At 40.9% G+C, this 24,747-nt stretch overlaps 1 long non-coding RNA gene across 1 annotated transcript in view; it reads left to right on the top strand.

Moving 5' to 3' along the window:
• The first annotated feature begins 7,604 nt into the window (after positions 1–7,604).
• Positions 7,605–24,747, top strand: part of LOC307016478 — a 37,251-nt gene continuing 20,108 nt past the window's right edge. Inside the window, exon 1 of the long non-coding RNA XR_013801821.1 lies at positions 7,605–7,824. This is a non-coding gene — a long non-coding RNA (uncharacterized lncRNA). The remainder of the gene's footprint in view (positions 7,825–24,747) is intronic.

Genomic DNA, 24,747 nt, shown 5'->3' with positions numbered 1-24,747 from the left:
AGTCTCACAAGAAGCGTTAGCATTAGCCCTTAGCGAAAACGGGCTGATGCTACTTCCAGTGCTAACTAGCTAAAACGATCTTTAAAACGTAATATGTTCTGCACAAACCACATATCACCCAAAAGCTGATACTCCACAGATTACATTGGTATAAGTATCATCACTGCACGACAAGAACTCACTGAGCTAGCAGCCAGAACAGAGCAAGAAAACAACAACAGTTTTCAAAACCATAACAATAATGATATCTTACCGTTGCTGTTTTGTGATCAAAAGTCGTGTTCAAGGGAATAAAAACGCTGCTCAAGGTTAATCCAATGTCTCTTAGTCACTTTAGAATTGTTCCTGATAATCTATCATTACATTCATGGCAGCAGAGTAGGTATAAAGTTTCGCAGTCCGGCACTAATGCGGTCTCCCACGAGGTTTACGCAAACCTCTCCCTCCTCCAAGTAGGCGTTTAGCCCGATTTACTAACTGCCACTCGATTCTATTGGCTCTAACGTTTCAAAAAAGGTGTCAATCACCCAAATCGACCAATGGGTTCTTTCGATAGGATCCTGTGTAGTTTAAATAATGCCAGCACCGGCTATTTTACGCACATCCTCTATTGCATGAGCAACCTGGTCTCACAAGAATACGTGACTCCACCACGACTCCTTAACACCGCGGTGGTGGAGTCACGGACTCTGCTACATTTACGTGTCTGCACCACGGAAACAATTAATGTAAAAATTACATTAGTTACTCATTAGCTCTGTGATTGTATGTTGGAGTGGCAGTGCGCAAAGTTTACACGGAGCGTCAAAAAGCACTCTGAAATGGAATGAAACCCATCGACAGCACACTGTTCAAAACAGGAATCGAACATGTCCTACCCCCCCCCCCCCCCCCTCTTAGGTCGCAGGCTCCTCCAACAGTGCAACACAATAAAACAGATAAACAGAAAGAATAGTGCAAGTAAATACAAAAAGAAAAATAGTAAAAAGTGAAATAGTGCATAAGAGTCTATAAGTGATTGGAATATGATATACAGATGTAGCACCTCATTTCAGACTCCAGTTTATAGCTTCCTGCCTACGACCTGCCTAAAACCAGTATCGAGGAATGTTAAGCCCTCCCACTATTTTCCAAGAGAACGTTGCCAGATTTTTTATTTCAGGTTTTAACCAGGAGATGGCGCTTCATTCAAAAATACAGAAAGACAAGTTTCATGGACTTTCAGTTGTGTTTTGAAGAGCATTTGAACACATCAATATTTTAGATCAACTAAAGTATATCTAATCTCGAAATTCAATAATATATAGTTTTTATATATTAAATAATAATAATAATAATGTAAATGTTTACATTACACTTCTTTATTTGTTATGCTCATACTTTTACCTTTACAATCGTTTGCTTTAATATGCAGTATATTTTTGTGTTTGCTTCCTCCTGCTCCCTTTCAGACACATACTGTATGATTTATTATTATTATTAATATGAAGATATTATTAAGATAAGATAAGATGTTACTTTATTGATTGAACATTTTAGTTTAGAATGTGCTGTCCCACGGTAATTCAGAAGGCTCACAGGTCACATTCCGACCATTATTTAAAACAATAGGTGCTTTCACACCGTCTACAGTTTGATTGGTATAGAGGTAGCTCTTTGGCTGATCAGCCAGCGATTAGGTGCGGCGCATTTGTCATAGGTGATCAGAGCTAACTGCCTGCTGTCAGATTTCATTCAAAAAACAGATCTGATTTTAAGACTATTTCTGCGCTCATAAAGAATGATAAGAATAAGAATAATGCGTATTGAACTGGTTTAATTAATTAGTGAGTTTATTTAACACTAAAACCGCCAATCGGGTCAATTTGTGTGATGTGTGTTGTGTGTGTGCAATGTAACTTTTTTTCAATAAAATATTAAAGTCTCCCAGTCCTTGACTTTTCCTGAAAGTGTGTTATGTTGCACACATAGACTGTATATATAAATGGACGTAGGGTCCGTGACGTCACCCATAGGATTCTTCAGAGTTGCCGAGAAGCCCTTAGTAGGCGGAGTCGGCCACTAACGGCTCGACAGTGACGTCAGAGTTCAACTCCCTCCTTCTCCAGCCTGCTTCAAATAAGGGCAAAGAGGCAGAGCCGAGGCGGGACCTGCTGCCATGGCTGCCACCGAGCTGAAAGTTCCAGAGCTAGCTGAAGCTACCAAGCTAAGCTAACATGCTCCCCATCTGCACACTGCCATGGCATTTTACGTTTCTAAGGTAAGCGGACATGAAACTATTCGGCAAAACTATAAATATAACTATAAAGTTATTGAGTTTTAAGCATAATACTTCAGAATCTTAAAATCCCTTAACGTTTGTATGCAATTGTGCTAAATTCAACACTGGAATCAAGCAAATATTAAGGTTTGCATGACATTAGTTATTTATATTTTGATATCACTTAATTATACGTTTAATACATTTAAGTCAAGCTAAAGTACATGTGATGGTAGCTAGTTAGTGCTCTTACCTGTGAGGCCTCCTCCAAACAGCATAATCATTTTTCCACCTCCGCAATATCGCCAAACTCCGTCCTTCTCTCACCCGCCTCGCAGCTGAGCGACTCATTCACGCCTTCATCTCCTCCCGCCTTGACTATTGCAACTCACTCCTCTTCGGCATCAGCACAACATCCCTCAACAGACTCCAGCGTGTCCAGAACACAGCCGCCAGACTCCTCACCCACACCAAATCATGGCATCACATCACCCCGGTCCTCAAAGAACTCCACTGGCTCCCCGTCTCACACCGCATTCACTACAAACTCCTGGTCCTCACCTATAAAGCCCTCCACCATCTGGCCCCCCCCCTACCTCACTGACCTCCTAATCCTCTACCAACCACCCCGGTCCCTCAGATCCACCTCAGCCAGTTTGCTCTCAATCCCCAAGGCCAAACTCCGGAGCTTCGGGGACAGAGCCTTCTCTGTAGCAGCCCCGAAGCTCTGGAACTCCCTCCCCCAAGACCTCCGTGAGTCTGATTCCCTCACCCTGTTCCAGTCCCGTCTCAAAACCCACCTCTTCAACTCTGCTTATCCTTAAACCCGCCCCTCCCCCCTCTGAACCAACATCCTCCTGACTGCTTTTCTGTTTTTGTTTTGTTTTTGTTTGTCGATCTTACTCGTAATGTAAAGCGTCTTTGGGTCTAGAAAAGCGCGATATAAATCCCATTTATTATTATTATTATAATAACCAGACTGTATCATTAAAACTAAGTACCAGTTCTAGATCCTTGGCTTTAGACAAACAATTCAAAAGACAACATGTATTTAAAGACCAATCTTTATTTGAATGTGCCTCTTAACCTGATATATTAGTTATACAGTAATAGTATTGACAATCTAAAAAAACTGAGCAACTCAACAGTCAACTTTATGTTTCTTATTGTCTAAAGCATTTGTTATTTTCATTTATCCCCTCTCATATTCAGTGTGGACGGATTGAGACAGCGTGGTGTCCAGAAAGCTGCAGAGACTTCAGGGAGAAACCTCCGTGTGATGGACGTCCTGTCTGTTGGTTTGGAGAGGACTGAGGGTCTTTCCTCAGCGAGGAGGTCCAGGCCTGATGGAGGAGCCCATGCTGGGCAAAGCTGATACCAACTGCACAGGCCTAATCTGTCACTTTATTTGACTAAATGTGTTTACTTATACATTTAATAGTTTTACACCTTCTGTCCATATGTGCTTTTTATTTAAAACATGTTTGATTAAGTTTTGGTTCACATTTCAATAAATTGTATTTGTGTTTGCACTCCTTTTGTCCATTATTCTTACTGAAAATGTTAGATTACTCATTCACATCTGACTGAAGATTGGCCCTATTTATTTGTGACGTTGCAAACTCTGCGGTACAAGGCACAAGTGATGTGAAGCTCACAAAGCGAGGCAAATAGAAATAATCAGCGGATGGAGTGTAGATGTGGAAATAGGTGCATTTGATCAGCTGACTGTTTTTACAATAAAAGTAGTTTCTTAGTGTACTGGTCTTACAATCTCATAACATCAGCTTTTAATGTTCCTCTTGGATGTTCTTCTTGACCCTCAGAGAAGGAGAACATGATGTGTCTTTCAGGCATGTCCTTTCCTAACAAACATTACAGGAAACATAAAACATATTATTGCAGAACAAGTGTGTTATTTATGAAAGCGGTGTGTTTGTGTGTTTGGGGGCTGTAGATATAATTATTTTGTAATTGTAATGTTTTTTTTTTATTTCAACAGTGAGCTACAAAGACAATCAGATTATGAATGAAAAGTATGAAGTTCATCAACATTGAAATATATGTTATCAAAATAATATTTAACTGTTATCAAAACGTAGTGCAACTGTAGAAGCTTGCTCTGTTGTCTCACTGAAAGAATCACTTTTACAACGTTTTTTACAGACAATATTGAGAGATAAATAGTAGCAGTTCTCACTATGTGTTAAATATCTTTGCCTTTAATACATTAAATTAGAAAGCTGACAAAATCATATTGCTTGTTAACATCTAAATGTAACTTTTTGCACAGAAAAAACCCTCAACTTCACTGGTGTGTAGGTGATCTAATATTGTTTAATGGAATGTATATCAGTGTATTAAAGTCAATACTTTCTTGATTTTTTGTACAGTATGAAAAAATTAGTATTTGTTCCTGTGCTGAAGTTCACTGCTGTGAGGAGTCCAGTTCTGTCTCTCACTCTCTGGTCCAGCCTGTCTGCATCACCTGGACACCTTAAACAAACAGATATATATGTAAAGTACCATGTGTACAAACAATATAACTGATTCTCTTCTGTTGAACATGTTGGATTGTGTATTGTCCGAGTCAGGGTCCTTTTTATTTTACTGTAACTTTGGAAGGTGTGTTACCAATGCTTGCTGTTTATTTGATACCAATTTGGTAATACAATTCATAAAAACAACAAGGTTTGGGTTTGTTCTTCAGATGACTGTGAAGTTAACGTGTAAGCTCAATAATGAACTCCAGCTCAACCAACCATATTGTAATATCTAAGTAATCATCTTGAAATATGACATTAATAATCAGTGTTGGGCAAGTTACTTGCAAAATGTAATATATTACATATTACTTATTACTCTCTTTTGAAAGTAATAAGTTACATTACAATATTACTGTCTCTGAAATGTAATGAGTTACACTACTTTAGTTACTTTTTAGTTACTTTCACCAAAATAACCGCAAAAGAATGGCCAGGTATTTTAAATGCTAAAATGTAGTTATTGTACATCCAGTGAAGGGCAATGTGGTATAGCATAACAACTGTAGGTCCTTAAGGCTACTAACAACTTTTATTACACGGCTTAGTTGAATACTCGATTCTGATTGTAAATTCTTAACATGTGACACGTTGTTAATACAGCAGTGCAGGCCACTGTCAAGGACTATAATGAAGATTTCTAAGGAGGATCAAGAAAGAGAAAGGAAAAGAGGTTAAAAGACGAAGCGCTGGACGTCAGGTAAATCACCAGAAAAAGGCAGAGAGGAAGTAAACCATAACAGGACACGGATTGGGCTCTGTAGTTTGTTTAATATATGGCCGTGTACAGGCCCAGTTCCAGGGGTAATAGGTAGTAGGTTTGCATGAGCAATAGTGGCGGGCAACAGCAATGAAAAATAGCATTGATGGTCCCCAATGAACAGATTATGGCATTTGTTATGTTTTGAAACCAAGCAAGTGAGAACATTTCAAGTGAGTTAAAAGTGCAATCCTGAAATATCTCATATAGTGCAAAGTGGACTATAGCAAAGAAAAGCACAAAAGCTTCAAAACTGTCCTGATAAAACAAATGAGAACATATTGTAAATCAAGGCAAATATTATTTGAACCAGCTCATGGTTTGAAATGGCAAACATTGAAAAGCAAAAGTATTATTAAAACCATGTACTAATCATCACCTTGGTCCCATCTCTGGGAAGAGAATATTTACTGTGCTTAAAAACTGGTATCACATCATCATGTGAGGTTGACTTTGTGACCTGGAGAACATTTCAGCTGCAACATTAGCTCGTTGATAAGCTTGGGATATGAGATCTTTTTGTAGCCATTCGTGGTGAAGGCATCTGTGCTTTGTATGCATTATTTTTGACCCAACATTTATACAGGCATGGCAGAATATGGCTCTATTTTCACATGCATATTCCATTGTCTATTTTTATACCACGAGCTGCAAAATGACCGCCTAACCCCACTGTACATGCGGGTACTTAGACATACCTGGGCAGGCTCTGTTTTGCCGTGGTATCCTGGCACCTGCGGGCCGCAGAGGGGCGACGTAGTTTCGGGCGACAAAGACTGCTGCTCCGGGGGCGAGGGCAGCGAGTCAGGCGGGAGTAAGCTAGTGTCCACAACGGAGGGTAACGTGATGTCCCCATCTGACCTGTTGCTACTGTCTGCAGTAGATGCAGTGTTGCTGGCGTTTAGTGATGGTTGCTTTAACCATTTTCGTATTTGATTATCCACAGATGTGTGTCACGGCTGGAAGCACTTTTGAAATGATGCACGCGCAGCGGAGCAGGTCAGGCGCACCTGACACAATTTGTTGTTTGTATTTTTCGCTCTGTTCTCTTTTTTGAATAGAGGGTGCATAACATTCAACTGCCCCGAAGATCCCGACGCGAAGCCTGAAGGGTAAACACACCAGGTTTACTAATCTACCCGCACAATTTTTCGGAATGTCTAGCTATGTTAGTACATTCAACAAAACACCATTTAATTTCGGGTTAAAATGTGTTGTAACTGCGTTACTGAGCATTGTAGCGGGTAATATATTACCCAAATTTCATTAGTAATGAATTACATTACTTCGTTACAGCAAAAAGTAATATATTACTGTAACTAAGTTACTTTTGTAACGCGTTACACGCAACACTGTTAATAATTGTAATATACACACATCTTGTTGTGAGGTTGATTTCACATACACTACTTCGACATTAGCTTGTCTACATACTTGTTTAACCTTAGCATGCATACAGTTCCTACCTACATAATAATCATCTCTCTAAATTACAAGGATGACCTTATTTTATCAACCTCAAACAGAAGCCGTTTGTTCAACAGTATTATCCCACTTAACGCTTAACACTTGTCTATTTCATTTTAACCTTTATAAATATAGTCTATGATTTTAACTTGGAGGCTACTATTAGCATCGTTAGCACCGATGTAGCTACCACTGGCTTACACGCTAACCCAACCCGTAACATTAATTACGTAGTTGATTGAAATCATTAACACATAAATAAGTACTCGAATTTCACTTACCGCAAAACCGCATTCATGCACCGTCTGTTTCAACCGCAGAGAGAGTCACAATAGTCCGATATATAAGCATGAAGAACAAACAAACACGGCTGGGGACAAGTTGTGTTCCCTGGATGTGCTGAACAGGCAGAGTGCCTGTAGCTTCACGGGGCAGCTAGCAGAGAGACAAGAAGCTAACAGCAGCAGTCACTTCACAGAGCCGTCACTCAATGTGACCACGCCCTAATTTATGCAAAAACTTTAAGACCTAATATAAATAAAAGGGTCTTGTTAGAAAACAATTCACTCACAGATCCATAATCCTGAAGGTGGAATCTAACTATATTCATCATAATATTTATTGCATCCATGGGTAGAAACATGTTTTTTTCTGCTGTAAAGTTGGGCATTTTAACATGGGGGTCTATGGAAATTGCTCCTTTCTGCAGTCAGTCCCTATCGGCCAATATATGAACTGCAGTGTGTGCCACTTCCGTATTGGCGTCCCGGCTCTTCCACAGAGTTTGCCGCTTGGTTGCACCCTATGTTGTTAAAAATTGCATTCTAATAGCGGGATTTGACGGTTTTAAGTAGGCCTATACAAAAACCTCTGGCGGTTCTAGTGTTAAAGTAATTAGGTAGAGTAGAAGCCCTTTTTTTTTATCAGTAACGAATTTAGCAGTTGAACATAAAAGTCAACTAACTGAGGGTCACTTGCAATGACAGTGTTGTGTCTAACTGTAAGCTTGTCACTCAGAGTAACCTACAGTTAATTTAGCTGCTGGAGAAGAAAGATCAGGGGGGGAGAGACCTGTGGTTGATGGGCCATTAGTTGTGTAAATACAAAGCTGAGAACTGGCGTTTCATTCAGACTGTTTAAAAGACGGTAACAACGGACTATTTTTCTTAGCGGATGCATGTCAATTTAAATCAAATCATACAACTATTTTTTAAATCAATAAAAACATTTTCTAAATCCATAAAAGCATTTCAATTAATATTGGGAGTCATGTCGTTACTTTGTTGAGAATGTGGCCATGTAATAAGCGGGATAATTTGCAGCGACTTGTTCCTTATGGGGAAAATAACACCCTTCATGCAGATCAGGATCCCTCCGCGTGACGAGGCTCCATTAAAATATAAATATTTTTAGTGAATTACTGAGTTTAGGCACGTTAATAACGTTTTAATGAAGTTGAATACAGTATATTCATATGTTTCAGTGATTTCATGTCAATTCGGCGAACATAAACATAAATAATCGTGGTGAAGATGATAATTAAATTAGGATTAAAAATCGAGAGCCGGGCTGCATTTCCTCCCGTTCGTTTTTTCCGACTAAACAACATTATTTTGTTAAATAACAACATGGTGATGTTTTGTAAATGATTACATGTCTCTTATTTAGCACAGAGTATGATATCCGTGACATATGGATCTTAACAAAGTTCCGCTGTACATCCAGCGTACTGTATCTGACTTTATTTCACATGAGCTCCACTTTGGAACCCCACTGCACCCCCAGGTGGATCAATGATCCCTTGCAGCTGGCTTCATTATAAATTACATTTATTTATCACGAGGGAGGTCTCAAGTCAAGCTGGAGGTTTTCCCTTGAGCGAGGGCAGATCACGTACCGCCTGCCAGACGGCAGCAGACAGAACAGTTTGTGGCTGGGGTGATGGGGGTCTTTTATAATCCTGAGGGCTTTCTTTAATGTTAACCATGGCATTTTTACTCCACTACATTTATTTTAGTTACTTCACAGATTTGGATTAATGATGTGAAATATAAACAACCCTTAAAGCAGACTTTAGTTACACCTGAGTAAGATTCAGTGAAGGTGATTGTCAAGTGCCAACAATCAGGCGAGATATTTGGTAGTGGGTGCTTGAGAAGACTAAATATTTATCTGCAGATCCCTATAAAGCATATTCATTACTCGTTATTCTCTAATCCTTCATTATAGACTGTATATAATTGCTATTTTGCACTCCCCTTTCAAGATTTTCTAAGGTTTATGGACATATCATATACACAACTACTGTGTAGTTATGCAATGAATGAAAAACTTGGGTCACAGGTTCCTCAACAGTGCATTGCAAGACATCTATCAATATGAGTGTATACTTCCAGCATTAAACTGTGGTATTCTGCACATGTATTATTCTATCTACATACATCCTATAAGAGTATAATACATATGTATGATAGCGGTTAAAAAAAGTGCTTCAACATAGTTAACATTGCAGGAAAGTTGATTGTCAAGTTCCAAAACAAACCATGCAATATATTAGACGTTAAGTACTTTATCAGGCTTAATATTTATCTGTAGATAGATACCCCCAAAGCTTTTTTCTTATTTACAAGAAGACCTTAACTTAAAGTATTCTTTAATGTTTGAATAAAGCCTTGTTAGTTTTGTCTGTTTTGCACATCACTTACAGTATCTTCTTGATATTTTCTATTCTATATTTATATCATTGACCTTCTCCTTTCCCACTATTTTGTATGTACTCTTAATATTTAAATGTTTTCATCAAATATAACACATTCAAAAGTGCTTTACAGAAATGAAAGACATTAACAAAAAGGCATTTTAAAACAGTCATTAAAAAGCAACACAATCTTCGTGCATTGCAATTACTCTAAACGTCTAATAACGTGCTTTAACCAGTAGGACGTGCGGGTTAAAAAGCTGTCAAGTTTACAGTGTTAACAAAATAAAATATACTGCTGTTTACGACAATTTTTTTTTAACAAACACTAGATTAATTGTATTTTGTGACTATAACACGGCAGTATTGTGACGACCCCTCCACACCACGTGGGGTGCCGTCTGGTTGTGTGTGCATTTTGTGTGTGATTGCAGGTTCCAGCTGCAGCTGTCTGAGGAGCTACACCTGCCGGAAGCGCTTAAATGCCCTGACACACCAAGCAGTCACCAGAGAACTCGCCGACGCCGACTGTTGCGTCGGCGTGTTCTCCTGCGTCTTGGCCATGTGTCGCACTGGAACAAACTGCAAACACTTCCGCCGAGTACGTACGAACTGCGCATGCGTGAGTGGCAATAACTCTCCTTACCAGCAGGCGGCGGTAGTGTGTATTCGTCATTAAAAACAGGCAACAACCGGAAGACAGAGAAGAAGAACAGACTACGTGATATAAACAAACAACAAATAGCATGTGCGTTCCATTTTCACTCTTGTCCATCGAAAACATGTTTTGTGCGGTACTGGAGCTATCAGCCATTGGAGTGTTGCTTGTGGAAGACATTCTCAAGCAACCGTTTCGCTTCTCATGCACTGATTCGCTAGCTGAACAGCCAATCAGAGTGATTTCTTTGTCCGACTGCCAACATGTTGAATCGGCCGTGCGTCGGCCATGAAAGGCCAAATAAGGCGTGTCACGGCCGACGGTGCGGGACACACCAAATTGAGTTTGGGCGATAGGGCACGCTTTGTCGTCCGACTAACGAAAAGGGCGAATTTCTGCCTGGTGTGTCAGGGCCTTAAAGAGCCTGTGACACGAACCCAACAACTGTTGTGCAATGAAATAGTGGGCTACTAGTAATCTCGAACCGTCAGTTTAAAAAAGAAAAAGCGATACCGTTCCGATAAATATCAATAATTTCGAACATCGCGGGAAAATTCCTTCGACTCATTTTGAGGTTTTGGGGGAAGCCGGAAGTGACGTCAATGCGGGAACGCTTTACTGTGCGGCGAGAGAGCCAAACACGGACAAAGTGTGTTGTCATGCGTAGAAATGGTGAATTACTGAGTTTAGGCACGTTAATAACGTTTTAATGAAGTTGACTACAGTATATTCATATTTGTCAGTGCTTTCATGTCAATTCGGCGAACATAAACATAAATGCTCGTGGTGAAGATGATGATTAAATTAGGATTAAAAATCGGTAGTGAGAGCTGCTGAATTTCCTCCAGTCGGATGTGATATAAAAACAAATCGATTATTTTTGTAAACTCAAGTGGATGAAACTACATTTATTAGTGCTTTCATGTCAATTCGGCGAACATATGATACATTAAATGATCGTGAGGCTGATGATTTAAAAATCTTTTGTTTGAGCCGGTCTGCATTTCCTGATGAGAAAACAAACCTTAGCTTTTTGTAGTTGCAGTCAGTGGTGTAGTGGGCGTTGGACTTATTTGAAGCATGATTTCTTTTTTTAATAGTCTAATACATCTAAAATCATTGCCAGTGTTATCAGTTGCAAGTGTGTGTTTGTTGTAATAATGACGAAAACATAATAGGCAGATTTCACAGTAATTATAATAAAAACGTAGCTCAAGCATTTATGCAACTTGATTTGAAGCGTGTGTGTGTGAGGGGCAGAACTGTGTGTGTAGGGTGACCAGGTGTCCCGCACTGTGCGGGACTGCACACACAGCATTTTTATTATGTGTCCCGCGTCCCACACATTGAGACTATGTCCCACATTTGAGTGATAGTCGCGCAGAAAGGCCGGATCGGTTCGCTGACAGCCGGCACCGCCCTTTATTATTATATTGTCTAAACGGCATCATGTAAATTGCGCTGACAGGCGACACAGAGGTCCCCAAGCCCCCCCCGCCCCGTTGACAGTTCACGAGCGCGTCCATAGTGTCTCCCGTCCACCCACCACCCCGTCCACCCAGTAAAAACATCTCCACTACACCACTGGTTGTAGTAGTACACCAACATGGATTAAACGTGTGTTTTTTTTTACCACAATGTTGGGGAAATTAATGGATAAAATGCACGGATTATTATTATTATTATTATTATTATTATTATTCCCACTCCGATCGGGACACTAGGTCCACCGTTTCCCCGCAGCGAGGCTCCCCCCGTTGACAGTTTACGTGGGCTGGGCTGGGTGCAGTGGCGGACTGGCCATCGGGACGAATCCCGATGGGCCGGTACCGAAGTGGGCCGGTCGGATAAGTCACTAGCACATCCCCCAGTCCCCCCGTTGACAATTTACTAGTGGTACCGAAGTGGGCCGGTCGAGAGTCCCGGGCTGATTTTTAGTCCCAGTCCACCACTGGCTACATGACCGTATGATCGCCCATATTGATGCACTTAATTCGTAAACTTCTAACAGATACAAAATAAACCGATCCTTCAGCCTCATATGAGCTCTCAGACACGTTCAAAATTAAACTGTCATCGCTGTCTGAGCTTGCTGCTGTGTGCGCCATCGTGCGTTTACATGCAGATGCTGGGATCCTGAAAGGTGCAGCTGGAGCGCTGTGCCCGCATTGACGTCACCCATAATTTGGCGGGACTTGAAGAATCCCCGACAAGATCCAGGAAATGGTCAACATTGGAGGGCAGATTAATGGTTATCAAAGTACAAATATCCAAAATCACTTCAGTAACGGTTTTCAAGGGGACAATATTTACTCAAATTGATGGGTTTGGATGATGGGGGAAAATCGTGTCACAGGCTCTTTAAGAAGAGCCAAGCCAGATATGTCGGGGGGACTTCTCTGGGCTCTCTCTCCGGGCCAGCTGCGGGGATCTATTGCTGGTGCCGCTTGGTTATTTTTGTTTGTTGAAAATAAACGTCTTCATTATTCACAACCCTCGTCTCGTCTCCCAGCTTTATGTTACAGCCCACGAGCCGGGTTGTAACATATGGGGGCTCGTTACTTTGGACCTAGGAACGTTTGCAAACTGGATGTTCGTTGTGGGGACGGAGTTCGCGCAGCTGTTGTCACTGAGTGCAGCTAATTGTTTGGGAGTAGCGTTACGGGGGTAAGGTTTTTGCAGTTCTGAATGCACAGAGAATGTTTGGCAGCGAGTACGAGCACAGTATTGTTAGTTACCGTGGTATCTGTCCCTGTTAGGTCTAGTACGGTCTTCCTTGGAGGTCGTAAGGGGGGTTTAGTGTGGTGCGATCGTGGTTAGAGCTATTAGCTCGGAAGCACGTCCAAGGCTGCACTGTAAGAAATGATTTTCCTATTCTCTGAAAACTTCGAGCAGCGGCTCCTGGACATTAACTTATCACTGGGACAGTTAATCTTCGTAAATAGACGGAGGATTTCAGCCATATTTCAACATTTTTACGACGACCTCAGTCTTACAGTAGCGTGGCCTCGCGACAGCTAAAGCCTGGTAGGCGACTGCATGCTATTTAGCTTAAGCTAGTTGGTAGCAAAATGCCTCTGTTCTCTACAGACGACTTCCACAAACTTCTACAGAAGATTGCTGTGTTGGAAATGAAAATGCAACGGTTGGAAGTTAACGTGGAAGTGAATGGACTATGTCGTGGGAATGACACCACTTTACCAGTGTTGCAAAATAATAGAAAAGGGTATGCTAACTCACAGCTAGTTAGCAGCTACAAGGATTCCAAGGAACAGGAGGGCTGTGTACCAGATAATAAATCTACAAGTGGTTGTCCTCCCTGGAACTCTCTGGGTGCAAAGCCTAAGAGTAAATCATTTCCATGGGATTTGGGAGGACGAATAACAGGCAGAGCCCAGCGCTCTGAAATCTGTGATATGACCGGCTGGCCTGCATTGTTATCACCCAGGAAGAGCGCCTCTTCAACCCCTATTAATACTAGGAAACAGCCATGGACAGCTGCTAAAGGGAGAATTACAAACAATCCTCCGCTGACCGAGAACCGGAGATCTCTTTCTGATGACCTGGATAACCTGTCCTCTTCACACAGCAGGGTAAGGACCAATAGCTACTCCAAAAGTAAAAGGCTAGAGGGAAAGCTAACGACTGGGCCTGAAACTCTGATTGTGGGTGACTCTGCTGTAAGAGATGTAAAAAGTCTGTGTAGTAAGAACAACACCAAAATACTCTGTTTTTTTCGCGGGAGACTCCCGATTCCATAGGCCTCTCCCGGTTTCCTCCCGGGGTCATATTTCTCCCGCATTTCTCCCGATTTCGGACTAAATCAGATTTACACACGACTGTTTCCACTCTGACTTTAATACAGCTACACCATTGTTTGGTTTCCATGGTAGCGCGTCTCTTTAGTAGCGTGCGCAACTAGATAGTCACAGAAAAACAGAACAAGAGTCGACAATTCGACCCTCTGCTCACTCCTTTTCTGGTCCAGCCCACACATATGCTTCATCAAGGATGGTGCTACAGGCCGCAAGGCATTGCACTCAGATTAACATTAACATGCTTGTTGTAGTTCTAACAGCTCCGGCGATCCACTAGCACCCCCCCCGGTGGTTTTGAAATGCTCCCGATTTCTGAGGTATCAAGGTTGGCAAGTAGGCCTATGCCACACCCTGTCCTCCTATGATGAGAGGAGCAGGGTGTTGGGTCCTCCCTCCCCTTCAAAGCCTGATAGGGATGTGTGTGTACAAAACGCTGCAAACTGATATTTGCAGGGTCCAGGCTCAAGGGCGTATGGCACTCTCAACTTTTTCCAGGACATGCCAGGGCCCTGCCTGCCTGTAGCTTTGCCGATATCTGTGTTGATAGGTAATATATTAAGAGCAGTGAATCATCTTAGATACAGGAAGCGCTCAAACGTTTGTGTGAGTTTATCAAATTTAGCAGTGATTCCATGTCAGCCACAGCTTGTTACAAAAAACCTGACTGATAGTGTTTTTAACAAACTTAAACTAGCTTTATTAAGTGTCAGGTCTTTGGCAGGAAAAACATTTTTAATCAATGATTTTATCACTGAGCACAATCTTGATTTGATGTTTTTAACAGAAACTTGGATTGAACAAAATAACAGTGCAGCTGTTCTTATTGAATCAACCCCTCCCAACTTTAGTTTTATGAGTCGGGAAAGAATGCATAAGAAAGGGGGTGGAGTTGCTATTTTGTTCAATGATTCCCTTCAATGCAGGAAGACATCTTATGGGAACTTTGCTTCTTTTGAATATGTGGCCCTTCAGCTGAAGTGCTCCTATCGAGCTCTGTTCCTAAATATCTATAGACCACCCAAATACTGTGCAAGCTTTTTTTGATGATTTTACCGAGTTGCTGTCTATAGTGTGTATTGACTTTGACCGTCTAATCATTGTTGGTGATTTTAACATCCATGTTGACAACCCCCAGGACAGAGAGGCTAAAGAACTGTTGTCGGTTCTTGATAGCTATGGACTGACTCAGCATGTGACGGAGCCCACGCACAATAAGGGGCACACTCTGGACTTAATTATCTCAAAGGGTCTAAATATCTCTAAGGTTGTGGTGACTGATGTTGCACTCTCTGACCATTTCTGTGTTTTCTTTGAGAGCTTTATTTCTGGCCACAAAAATCTTCAAAAAGAGGAAACAACAAAGCGATATTTAACTGAAAATACTAGAAAAATGTTTACTCAGAATTTTTCTTCCACACTCACCCCTGCTAACATCTCAGTAAATGAGCTAGTAGATCATTTTAATTAAAAAATTCAAAATGTTCGAGATGCCATTGCTCCAACTAAGGTAAAGGAAGTGTCTGGCAAGAAAATATCTCCATGGAGAAAGGCAATGACCGTGAGAGCAGAAAAAAGAGAGTGTCGAAAAGCTGAACATAGGTTCCAGGTTCACTTTGAAATCTATGAAGAGAGACTTGGCCTTTATAATTTGGAATTGAAAAACGCACGACAGTCTTTCTTCTCTGACATCATTACCAAAAACAAAAACAACGCACGGGCCTTGTTTGCTACCGTTGACAGACTAACTAACCCCTCAGTGTCAGTAGCCTCTGAATTTCTATCCACCATGGCGTGCAATGATTTTGCCTCCTTCTTCACTGAAAAAATTCAGAAAATCAGACAAGCAGTCAGTGCCTCTTTATCAGGTACAGCAAATGTGTTGTCCCTATGTCCACCTAATATCAATTCAGACATCATGACACAGTTCCATCAGATTAATGATAAAAACCTAGAGGACATTATTCAACTTCAGAAATCCTCCTCCTGCTGCCTTGATATTATTCCAACAGGATTTTTCAAAGATGTTTTTCCTTGCATGGCCTCAGATCTACTTCATATAGTAAACAAATCTCTTCACTCAGGTATTTTTCCACAGGCCCTGAAAACTGCAGTCATTAAACCGCGTTTAAAAAAGAATAATCTAGACGCTTCAGTAATGAACAATTAAAAGCCCATATCAAACCTGCCATTTCTAGGTAAAATCATTGAAAAAGTTGTTTTTCAACAGTTGAGTAACTTCTTGCATTTAAATAACTGTTTCGATGTGTTCCAGTCAGGCTTTCTTCCAAACCACAGCACTGAGACTACTCTTATAAAGGTCTTCAATGACATCCACTTAAACATAGACAGTGGCAGAACTTCAGTGTTAGTATTATTAGATCTCAGTGCTGGGTTTGACACTGTTGACCACAACATATTACTAGACCTACTGGAAAACTGGGTGGGACTTTCGGAAACAGTTCTACATTGGTTTGAATCCTACTTAAAGGACAGAAACAACTTTGTTTCTATAGGTCACTACACATCTGAGTTGACAAATATGACATGTGGGGTTCCTCAAGGTTCCATATTGGGGCATCTTCTCTTTAACATCTATATGCCACCACTGGCTCATATAATGAAAAACAACAAAATAAGTTACCATAGCTATGCAGATGACACACAAATTTACGTAACAATATCAACAGGAGACTATACTCCAATTCAAACACTGAGTAAGTGCATTGAACAAATCAATGACTGGATGTGTCAGAACTTTCTACAATTAAACAAAGATAAAATTGAGGTCATGGTTTTTGGAGCCAAGGCAGAACGTATAAAAGTTAGTGCTGAGCTTCAGTCTGCAATGTTCAAAACAACAGATAAAGCCAGAAATCTAATGTAGTCATGGACTCTGACCTGAGTTTCAACAGTCACATTAAAACAGTTACTAAATCAGCTTACTATCACCTAAAGAACATATCTAGGATTAAAATACTAATGTCACAGCAGATTTGGAAAAACTTATCCATGCTTTTATCTTCAGTAGACTGGACTAGTGCTACAGTAATGGTGTCTTCACAGGTCTCACTAAAAAATCTATTAGAAAGCTGCAGCTGATTCCGAACGCTGCTGCTCGAGTCCTCACTAACACTAAGAAAGTGGATCACATCACTCCTGTTCTGAAGTCTTTACACTGGCTTCCTGTGTTTCAAAGAATATATTTCAAAAATAATGCTGCTGGTTTATAAAGCACTGAATGGTTTAGGCCCAAAATACATTTCTGACCTCCTGCTAAATTATGAACCATCCAGATCTCTCAGGTCTTCAGGGACGGGTCAGCTTTCTGTCCCCAGAGTCAGAACTAAACGTAGTAAAACATCGTTCAGTTATTATGCTCCAAATATCTGGAACAAACTCCCAGAAACCTGCAGGTCTGCTGCAACTCTTACTACTTTTAAATCCAGGCTGAAGACTTTTCTTTTTGTCGCTGCTTTTAATTGAACTATTCATATCTTAGACTGCACTGTAACTTTTATCCATGTATTTTTTCTTTTAATGTTTATTTTATTAACTTTTCTTTTTAATGACTGATTTTAAATGCCATTTTCTTAATGTCTTTCATTTTTTGTAAAGCATTTTGAATTGCCTTGTGTTGAAAAGTGCTATATAAATAAACTTGCCTTGCCTATCACCCTGGAGTGAAATAAGTCTTTGATCATTTGGACGTTTTTTATTCTGAAACTCTACATCAGATTGTCTTGATTTTCTCTGATTGACTAGATGGGGTCTCCTGCTATCAGCCTGAAGTGAAATAAGTATTTGATTGACTTCGAATGACTCTTTGATTATGGACAGTTTCCATTAAATTATAATCAAAATATAGATGGACGATAGATCTAATTTGAGATTTTAAACAGCATGCATTTTAAATTGTGCTTCAGAAAGTAATGTTATTTTAGGAGTGTTGTGAGATGGTGTCAACATCAATGGAAATTAGTCACCCAGTGGAAATTTCCGATATGTCTTCATAACTGTATCCTTACATTTTACATTCACTCAGTTATAATGTGGTAGTTATACGTAGTTTGTTTTAAATTATTATTGATCACATTATATAGTACATATTTCTTAATTTAAGCTCCGGTATTTATGAGTATGTTTGGTGTGTTTTTAGGTATATTTGTTATTGACCGAGTAAACGCGTTTATTTTGAAGGCAGTTTTTACAGGCCTCTACCGTAATGCATAGGATATTCGCGCACCGCAATACAACGTGCGGGCTGGCTTGACTGTGTTTTCCGAAGTGGGGGGACCACAGTCTGTTTACCAAGTGTTTCCTGACATGAAACGTTTTATTTCACCTTGCTATGTGTTTTTAACGTATATTAAAAAACGGGGACCTTTCCGGGGACAGTTTCAACCGGGGAAAGGCCAATACAAACGGGGACTATCACCGGAAAACAGGGACGTCTGGTCACCCTAAGTTAGAGGGACAGTCCGCGGTAGCGTGTATGCTGTGTAAGTAGCGGAACGTGCCACACAGTGTTGTCATTATGGGAAGTGTAGAAGATATTTTTGAGGACACCTTCAGAGGAGCAGCTGGAGGTTTTCTCACGTGAGCAGCTGGTCTATATTGCTGAACATTTCCAGTTGGATGTTGGGGATAAAAGAACGAAGGAGAACATGAGGGAGATTGTTAGAGCAAATCTGTTTTAGGAAGGTGCTTTCAAAGGTGGTATGTTGACTGTTGGTCTTAGCAGAGACAGTGTCAATATGTATGGCTGCCGTGATGCAGGCCTGACATTTGAGCAAACAGAGTGACTGTTGCAGACAGAAATGGAGAGACAGGCCATGGAGAAAATGAGGGGAGAGGTAGAAATTAGAAAGCTTGACTTAGAGGAGCGGAGGTTGAATTCAACTGATGGAGGTGCCAGCCGTGCCCTTGATGTCCCTGGTAGAGGTAATACTCCGTTTGACGTTGCAGGTAATCTGCGGGTTGTGCCTCAGTTCAGTGAACGAGATCCAGATACCTTTTTCTCCCTATTTGAGCATGTGGCTGAGAGCAGAGAGTGGTCAGATGCTAATAGTACCTTGTTGCTACAGTGTGTGCTAACAGGTAGGGCTCAGGAAGCTTGTTGTGCTCTAACGGTGGCCGATAGCAAAGTGTATTCAACTGTCAAAACTGCTGTGTTAAGGGCTTACGAGTTGGTCCCTGAGGCATATCGCCAGAGGTTTCGGTCCTGGGAGATGTCTGGCAAACAGAAAATTTTTGAGTTTGCCAGGGATCTGGTTACCACTTTCGTGATTGTGTGAGTTGATGGTGTTGGAGCAATTTAAAAATTATTATTATCAGCTAGCGTAAGGTGCAACTGCTGCAGAGGCTGCTGCTCTGGCTGATGACTATGTGCTAACGCACAGGGGCGGTCGCAACTTCAGGGTCCAGGAAGAAGATCATGCACACTTGGGTAGCCCACGAGCTGGGTTGTAACAGTATATAAGTAAAGCTGTATTGTATATCAACCCATTCTCTCTCTCTATATATATATATATATATATATATATATATATATATATATACTGTTATTTCACACACGCAAAATGGACCTCAGACTCCAACCCTCGTCAGTCTAGAAGACGGGACTCCAATAGAACCAGTTTCCGTCACACCCAACGATCCCGAACCTGAACCAGGGCGCTCTGGACGATGGACAACAGAGGACTTCCATCTTCAACCCACCCCCCCACAAAACGTATCTACAAACCATGAACACCACGGAAACAAAAGAGTTAATTGGTCCCTGACCCCGAGTCGGGAGATCCTCTTCGTAGGAGACTCCAATATCTCTCGCCTTCCACCAATCTATGACAACAAGGTCCAAATAGACAGTTACCCAGGATCAAACATAATTGATTCTATTCACTTAATTAGATACAAAACCCCAACACCTCCAGACACAAAAAAAGTACTACTTTGAGACAAAGGTAATACTACCATCCTAGACCAAAACTTAAGAAAACTACTGTCTTTCGGCCAGAGACACTTTTCCCAAATGCTACTATATATATTCCTGGCATCAACTTTTCAACAAAACTGTCACCCAAAATCATTGGAAGCATCAGAAACCTTAACAAACTCATCCAACAAATCCCAGGCCATATACCTAGACTCAGTTCAGAGAATTTCACAACGGAATTGGACAATATCCACTGGACTTCTGACACGGCCATAAAAATGTGGGACCATTGGAAATCTTTCTTGGGACTCAAAACACCGCTAAATCTGACTCCAAAAAAAGATAACTGTCATCAATCTTTCCTCTAACTTTCAACTACGACCAAATTAATCTAAACTTCTGCAGAGAGGTTCGTTCTTCATTCCAACCCCCTCCACATTCAAGAATTATAGACAAGCATTCCACAACGATGTTTCCCTCTACCACCGTCGTTTAAAACTTCAGGAGTACTTTAAAGGCAAACTCCAACAAGATCCTCCACCGTTCCAGGAAACCTCAAAATGGGAACCAAACTTAGAGTATCTACCCATGAAACTCAAACAACTAATACAGAAAGACCACCATTCATATAAAAACCACAAACCTACCCTAGAAACTCCTAATCTATCCCCGGAAGAACAACAAACCCTTAAGGAACTTCAACAAAATACTTCCATTGTCATAAAACCTGCAGATAAGGGTAGTGCAGTAGTTATCATGGATAGACACCAATACGTCCAAGAAGCCAACAGGCAATTGGATAATACGGACCACTACCAACCTCTAAATACACCAATCTACAAAACCACAGTAACCCAAATTCATAGCATACAAGAAAACATGACTCAAAAACAGTCCATCTCAAAAAAACAAATCTATTTAAAAAGGCAAATCTGAACCAAAACAAAGACAATTCTATCTCCTACCTAAAATCCATAAGGCCCCTGAATGATGGCCAACCCCGTTCAAAATGCCTCCCGGAAGACCGATTGTATCTGATTGCGACAGTGAAAGTTACAGAGTAGCGGAGCTTCTGGACTACGCCTCAACCCGCTCTCTACCCGACACTGTAGCTATCTAAAGGTTACCTACGATTTGCTAGAAAAGATAAAAACAATTCAACTAAAAGAACCATGTATATTTTTTACTATGGATGTTGAGAGTCTTTACACTAACATCGACACTGAAAAAGGCCGAGAGGCAATAAAGAAAATTCTTACCCAACATCCGGACCCATCCCGTCCGGACCAAGACATTCTGAAACTCCTCCACTTGAGCCTAACCAAAAATGTATTTTCATTTAATAACAAAACCTATCTACAAGTCAAAGGAACGGCAATGGGCAAAATATTTGCCCCAGCCTATGCAAACATATACATGGCTAACTGGGAACAGACAGTTCTGCCCACATGCCCCCAATCCTCTAAATATTATTTCTGATTTCTGGACGACATCCGGGGAGTCTGGACCCACACGATTGAAGAATTTCAAACATTCACCGACATCCTTAACAGACATCACCCTTCCATCAAAATCACATCCGAAACAAACTCCAGGAAAATGAACTTCCTGGACATCGTCACCAAGGGTGCTGGGCCAGGGGGCCATTGGCCCCCCCACTTTTCAGCCCTGTCCCACATTTTCGCAGCAGCAGATGACGCATACAAATCCCTTTTGAATAATTCCCCTCTACTCTAAAGTCGCATCTAAAACGTGATCTGATCTAGCTGTGTATATTTTGTTATTTTGTATAGTTATATTCAATCTCATTAGCTACAGGCATGTTTGAAGCTTGTAAAGGGAAGATGAAAGCTCTCACTCGCCACTCTGCTGTTCCTCAGCGCCGCTCCCCCTCCCTCCCGCTGAAATTATGAATGTAAGGTGTATAGTAATCGTAGATAACACGGCAGGGTCCGTTACAGTTTGTTTTTATCTGATTTAAAATAAGCTAATTCTTGGCTTTCAGAATATTAAACTTGTTTCGGCAAATTCAGATGATAAATAGGCCTACAAATTTGAAGCTTGTAACGGCATAATAACAAGCGGAGAACGGAGTAATTTAACGTTACTGCAGGCACAACAACAGCCGGTGTTTCTCGTGAGTGTTTTCCCCGGGAAACAAACACAATACACACAAACGCAAAAATACACAAGGCGCGGAAAATTGTACAAATCCCGTTTCAATAATTCCCCTCTACTCTAAAGTCGCATCTAAAACGCGATCTGATCTAGCTGTGTATAATTTTTTATTTGTTATTGTTATATATATTCAATCTCAGTAGCTACACACATTTTTTAAGCTTGTAAAGGGAAGACCACAGCTCGCCTCTCACTGGCCACTCTGCTCTTCCGCAGCGCCGCTCCCCCTCCCTCCCGCTGAAATTATGAATCTAAGGCATATAGTAATTATAGATAACATGGCAGGGTCCGTTACAGTTTGTTTTCATCTGATTTCAAATAAACAAAGTCTTGGCTTTCAGAATATTAAACTTGTTTCGGCAAATTCAGATGATAAATACAGGTTTGAAACTTGTAACGGCATAACAAGCGGAGAACGGAGTAACTTAACGTCACAACAGGCATAACAACAGCTTTTGTTGAGTGCAGTAATCCAAACGAAAATATCTTCCCTCCGTAGTATTTTGATCATTTGCTCGGCCAATAATCAATCAGATGATCGATGGATTCCGGAGAAGAGAAAACTTTAAAGGCCTTTTTCTCAAAATGATGACTCTGTAACACTCATTATATAATGTGACATATTTTGCTTAATATTTGGAGTACAAAAACAATCCTGATATCATTTGAAAGCTAGGAATCAAAATGTGTCTTCGGGTCAATGCAACTGATTTCGATGGAGCAGGTCACTTTGCATTAGGTAAAATAAAGCAGGCAGACATAACAGGAAGAATATGTACATTTTAACCCAATCAAATAGGACATTGTCACACCATTACATTACATTAAACTACAACCAATAAAAAAGCTTAGATTTGTTAATTTGTTACGTTGTTTACTTTATTTGTTACGTTGTTCTGTGTCTCAGCCGTTAACCTAGTCAGAAGAACCAGCGCAGAAGAAAACTAAATACAGTAAATCTAAAATTAAATTTAACAACTTGAAGGTCACATCCCTGAAATCCACATCTCTGGAGGCTGGACCTTCTTCAAACAGCGAAGCCAGATGAACCCAAAAGCACTAGCTCCGCGGCCGCAGAAACTGTCAAAACCGCCGCCGCCCCCACCGCCGCCGTTCTTGAACCGAAACAGGCTGGTTCCGATTGCATGGAGGTTTGTTGTCGGGACATTGAGGCGGGTAAAGCTGTCCAGCTAACTATCGGAAAAAAGGAGACCGCTAGTAGATTATTTGGGCAAAGAGAAAGTACTTCAACGCAGAATGGTACAAAAACAGAGAGTGGTTAATTATTTGCAAAACCACTAAACGATAATGATACATTGTGATGTTAACGAGCTCATGATAACCTCATATTTTTTTAACTTAGGATCATACCTCTGTTTAGTCTAGAAAAAGGTAAATGTGTGCATTTTATTCTAAAGTTGTGTATATGTACAGACTGTTGCAAAAACTAAGAAGCTTATAAACATCAGGTTTAAAACTAAAATTAAAGATGTTTGGAGTTTTATTTTAGTTATTCATTTACATTTTTTGTCAAAGAGATGCTGATTTGAAACCGTTGTTAGGCCTACATATTACGGTATTTCCTGTTTCTGCCGGAGAGAGGGGAGTTTGTCCCAAAGCTTGCCGCTGTATTTACTCCCTCCATCTGACAGGAGGGAGCCTCATGTTTCACTCCACGGAGTTCACTCCGTCACGGAGGGGGAGTGTGTAGGGGTAGGGTGTAAGGCGTGGTTTGGGATTGGGCCATACACACACACTTTTTTTGGCCCCCCCACTTCTAAAATGAATCCGGCGCGCCTGATCGTCACCTTCAAAGACCTGGAATTTGAAACCACGGGACGACTCAGTTCCAAAGTCTACTTCAAACCTACGGACTCCCATAATCTCCTACATCAAGATAGTTTTCACCCGAAACACACATTCAATGGCATTGTGAAGTCCCAACTAATAAGATTCAAACATAGAGGATAGGCGTTCCTCGACAGAAACCCTTTTCAGGGCTTTGAAAAAAAGACAATACCCCCGGTCTATGCTTCGTAATATACAAAAAGAAGTATACAAAACAACAACACCACATCCACGTGACCAAACAAAGGGAGTGAACACCAAAATCATCCCTTTTATCACAACATACTCCTCTCATTCTACAGTAAACGGTAGACAAATGAAACATAACTTTGAGGAAGTCATGGGAGACCAATTTTTTAGTCAACCAACCGAAGTCATTTCAGCCTTCAGGAGGAACCACAACCTAAAAGATCTATTGGTCTGGGCAAAACTTCCTACCCCACTTGGGCACAAGGACCCAACCACCTCAAGGCCTTAGAACAGTGACAAACCCCACGTCTAAAAGAACCTACACACTACAAGATGGTATCACACTGAATCACACAAATTGTGTGTATTTAATCAAATGCAAACAATGTGGTA

This window comes from Notothenia rossii (genome assembly GCF_949606895.1).
Source record: "Notothenia rossii genome assembly, chromosome: 8".
NCBI lineage: Eukaryota > Metazoa > Chordata > Actinopteri > Perciformes > Nototheniidae > Notothenia > Notothenia rossii.
The sequence above is the reverse complement of the archived record's forward strand: the minus strand, read 5'-3'. Positions and strand labels throughout refer to the sequence as shown.